The 4870-nt window shown below is 36.6% G+C and overlaps 1 protein-coding gene across 3 annotated transcripts in view; it reads left to right on the top strand.

The window, feature by feature from the left end:
• Nucleotides 1-4870, top strand: part of LOC106458346 — a 42409-nt gene that overhangs the window by 15870 nt on the left and 21669 nt on the right. Inside the window, exon 1 of one of the 3 annotated variants that reach the window (XM_022384534.1) lies at nt 3630-3703. The exons of the other annotated variants lie outside the window; for them this stretch is intronic. The gene's annotated coding sequence lies outside the window, so the exon portion shown is untranslated. Of the gene's footprint in view, nt 1-3629; nt 3704-4870 lie in introns of those variants that run through there. 3 annotated transcript variants of the gene reach the window in all.

The raw sequence follows: 4870 nt of genomic DNA, 5'->3' as shown, positions 1-4870 counted from the left end.
CTTGTCTATTTGCTCAGTAAGAAGAAGTAATGTAAAATATTTTAAGCTATTGTAAATTTAAACTAATAAACTTCACTGTCCTTTCCTGTACCAAAACACGATAACCTTAAACAAAGCTACGCGTGGTTTGACAGTGAGTGTTAGGTCTTGAATCACATTTTGATTGAAACAACTGTTTTATTAATTAAGCTAATACTGGTAAAAGCTACTAAACAAGGATTTATATATTTTTCAACGGTCCACACAAATTTTTAAAAATACAGTTAGAACTTACAAGTGGAAATTAGATTTGTAATACTACCCACCTAAGTTCTTCTTTGGTCTTTCCTCAAGCAATATACAATGTAATTTGGAAAAACATAAGCATCAGATGGCCAAATTCTAGGGTCACATGTGACAGCAATCTACTAAATTCAATCCTAACGGACATTTCAAATTCGTCAAGATCAGGCGTTTGCTTCTAAATATTCTAACTATATATTAAAAGCTTTTTATGTAACTAAATTTAGTACAGTATTAATGTTTGGTGTCAAACAATGTACGTGTTTATCTCCTAACGCCGGTTTGTTTGTGTATGATTAATACGTTTGGTTGACCTTTTTCGTTCTTTATTTTTTTATATCGTGGCAGAAATTCACTTGTTACGGGAAAAAATCTTTCCCTAACTGGGGTGTTCAGGGATATGTGTATCCCCCTTCACATTAATAATTTCAGTTCGCATGAATATTTGCTGTGGGTTGTTAGGAGAGGTTTGGAGTTATGATTTTTGGTTGTGTTCTGCATTATGTCGTACGTTTTGTAATTATTTAAAATAATGAGGGGTTTACAACCTTTTTTTTTTCCTGCTATCAGTCTAAGAAAAGTAATTCGATTACTGTTGGTTTATTTATTTATATTTTTGAAATGTTGAGCCCAAGTAAGGTAGGTGTCCAAAGTAATACTCAGAAATTTGACGTAAGAGCATAATTTTATTTCATGGTTGCCTAATTTTCCCCGAAAGAGTGCCATAGGCCGCCTGGAGGGGTCACCTGTTTTAACCACTCCCACCACTATACAGTAGTGTATTGTCTGTCAGACAGTATACACTAAAATGACGTCACACAAGGGATGCTTAACATTGCAATTTGTACTGTCGTGATGCCAGTAAAACGTGCGTATGCACGAGACGAATTATGCACTCTGTAGTCTACAACACAGCATAACATATGAACTTCAAAAGCAAGAAATAAAAATATTTGTTACTCTTGAAACAGCACACTTTCAGGGACCCTGCGGAGTGCATCTAATTTTAGTCTTTTTAATATTTTTTTAAAGGTGATGCCGTGAGTTTTGATTGGGTTAGGTAGTAAGCGCCAATCATTACCCCAGTTGATAATTACGTATAGAGATTTTTGAACGGATTACGTGATACGCTCTGAACAACATCATTAGCATATTGTGAAAAATGTGTATATGTCAGTTCGGTAAATGGTTTGTTGATCACAAGCAGAATATAAATGAGTGGTGAAAGGACTGGACCTTGTGAAACACCTGCTGTGATGTTGAAAGATTTTGACAAAGTGTTATTTATTTTTGTTACAGCCGATCAGTTTTTAAAAACAAGAGGGACTGCTCAATAGCCGCGGCACTTGAAATTCTTTTAGGCAGGATTAGAGTAAATTTATCTATGACCTTTTTTTTTCCTTTTTATTAGCTATATTTTTGTGCGCCAGCAATACCAAACGTGGGGAGCGCGTATACCGATTCGATTTGATTACTCATCAGGATCTCTGCCAGCCTACCCTCATATTGAATTGAGTCAATTAATCTATGAGACTTTGGGCGTGGTTAAATACATCAATCAAAAGGGTTTGACCCCATGAGTCCAAAACTGTAATTAGATGAACGAACTATGAGTTAAAAGTTCGTACTTGAAAGAAAGAAAAAAACAAACTCAGAGCCATTCTATTGGCCGCTATGCCGCGGCTAAAAATTGAGATCCATTTGATTATTATATTGTTTACAATACAGCTAAAGTTACTTGGTTATTGTTAAAGGATTTGTAGACTGGTTATGTGATCTGTGGTTTATTGTTTACAATACAACTAAAGTTACTTGGTTATTGTTAAAGGATTTGTAGACTGATTATGTGATCTGTGGTTTATTGTTTACAATACAGCTAAAGTCACTTGGTTATTGTTAAAGGATTTGTAGACTGGTTATGTGATCTGTGGTTTATTGTTTACAATACAGCTAAAGTTACTTGGTTATTGTTAAAGGATTTGTAGACTGATTATGTGATCTGTGGTTTGTCTCCCTTTGCGAGAAGAACTTTGGGTGTTCAGGAGAAGGTTGTTGTTTTCGAGAAAAAAAAGTAATCGGATTGATACAATCCATTCTAGGCGTTTGTCCAAGCAACTTAGAAGACTGAATCGTCTGAAATTATCGGTTTAGGAGCTGTTGGACGCGATTTTAGGGACGATTGTAATGATTATAATGTTGTTGTTTTTTCTCATGAGTCTGGGTAATATCCTGTTCATAGTAATAAGTTCATAATGTGAAGTGAATTAGTAGTTCGTTTTTTGGTGATTTTGCTGTTAAATATGTCAGTGCTATCTGTGAATGAAATGTCATCAGTGTTAGTTAGCCGGAAATTGTCGGTTGTATAAGTTTGGCCTCATGGAAATGCTGTTTTCAACATTTTGTTTGAGGGGTTTAAAGGAAAGAGAATTGATGTCAGCAAGTAGTTTGGCTTTATCGATGCCAGTTTTGGTAATTGTGTTATTATATTTAATGTGGTGAAACAAGTTGTTATCAGACGAGAGTGATCTGAATTTTTTCCAGAATTCTCTTAGTTGATTTTAATAATGGCTGGAGACGGCTTGAATGGGTAATGAAGAAAAACTTTAATATAACAGCAAATGTACAACGTTTCGACAAGGTTTTGTCATCATCAGGTACAAGTAATTTACACGGATATATATATATATATATATATATATATATATACAGTATTGAACAAAGAAGTCACATGACCGGAACTGTTGTGAAACTTAGAAGAGGTACCCATTCAAGCCGTCTCCAGCCATTACTAGTCTCAAAGTGGGTTCCTTGTCATCGAATTTTAGTTGATTTTGCTTGTCTAATGAATTTCAAAAGTGTGATCAGTTGTTATTTTTATATATTTTGATATTTCTTTTTCGTGCGTAAGCGTCCAGTAGTGGAATGTAGAGTCTCCACAGAAGGAGGGAACTATTGTTTGTGTAGCCTTGAAAATGGCTTTAGTAATATCGCTTTCATAAGTCATGATGATTAGTGTGAGGAAGCGTGTTGGTTGGATTGTTGAAAGTTTTCCAGTCAGCCTGGTGTAGTTAGATACTGGTGGTAAAGTTAATCCAGGTGTCTTGTCTGTTGATTTGTATTATAAAGGATATTGGTAAGTGATCGCTAAACACGGCAGGGTGTACCAGGAAGTTCCGGGTGATGTTGTTATGTGTTGTGGCTTTGTGAAGCTACAGCTGCATAAGTGTTTTTGTGGGGTGTGTTCAGAGGACGTCCCGTTGTTGATGGCAGTGAAAATGAAGGATTGTGTGGTGGTGTGAGTTCGTGTATTCATTCTGTTTGTAGCTGGTACGGGAAAGGGGTTAACTAGTGCGGGTTGTTGCATGACTGAAAAATTAGGGTGTTGTTTATGGAGCAGTGGAGCACATTTGTGCTGAGGAAGGTAAGTGAGAGTGGGTGAATGAAGGTGCTGAGGGGAATGTTTTTGATGTTGTGTAATTGGTAGTGTTTAACCTGCCGCGTTCCTGAAGCTTGAGGCAGAATCTGTAACTTCCAGCGCGTGCGCCCTAAATATTAGTATATCTAACCTCCTCGCATTGATTGAGACAATTTTCGACTTCGTGAGGCCCGGGGCATCTGATACACCGCGGGTTTACGGTGCAGTTAGGTTTAGAGTACCCAAACTTCTGACATTTGAAGTACTGCATCACTGACTTATTCTCTTTTTTGGAGATAGACCTAGTGCTACCAGCTCATCGTGGATTTCTTGATGTTCAGTATTTAGTGTGTGAAGCTGGTAGGTGTATGTACGGTGATGTTACCTCCAAGGAAAGTGTCTAGCCATTAGACTTGCAGGTGTTCATAGTTCTTGGGTTCAACACCAGGTGTCCTTTTGGTAAACGTCTGATTTCTTTTAATTTCAAGTTGGGGAATACCTTAAGTAATTCAGAGGCATTTTGGGGTTGTTGTAGGGTGTTTCGGACTCTCTCGATATCGACGGCAGGTATATGTGGCTTACTAGCGGTAGAGGTGGATTGTGTTGTTAGTGTTCTGTCGAGAAACTGAGAGCTCTTGCTTGTAAATTCTACCACCTGTGATTTTCAGTCTTAAAAAATAAACTCGTGTTCAAAATCATTTTAAAAGCGTCTTTGTACAGAATCTTACCTAATTCTATGTGTGTATCCCGGTTGGCTAGCGGTAAATTTACGGAAACACAACGTAAAATCCTGGGTTCGATTCCCCACAGTGGACAGAAGGCAGGTAGCTTATTGTGTAGCTCTTAGCTGAAATAACAATTCTGTGTGTTCCGTGCTGGGTGTTGTCACACTTGTGAATATGTGAGAAGGTAATGAAGTTAAAGCGATTCTAATTCTTTCTTTTTAAGTTATATACATGTGTGATGACTACCGTGATATTTTGTGAGAATTAATATTAAATTTGAGCATTGTTAATATTAAAATAATGTGACTCGTGCAATGTACTTTGTTATAACTAATAATCATTTCACAGAATACGCTCTAAACTGTAGCACACACATATATATATATATATATATATATATATATATATATACACACTAAGTTAACGTTTAGGTTTGGTTAGGTTTACG

This window comes from Limulus polyphemus, unplaced genomic scaffold (assembly GCF_000517525.1).
Source record: "Limulus polyphemus unplaced genomic scaffold, Limulus_polyphemus-2.1.2 Scaffold449, whole genome shotgun sequence".
Taxonomy (NCBI): Eukaryota; Metazoa; Arthropoda; class Merostomata; order Xiphosura; family Limulidae; genus Limulus; species Limulus polyphemus.
The sequence above is the reverse complement of the archived record's forward strand: the minus strand, read 5'-3'. Positions and strand labels throughout refer to the sequence as shown.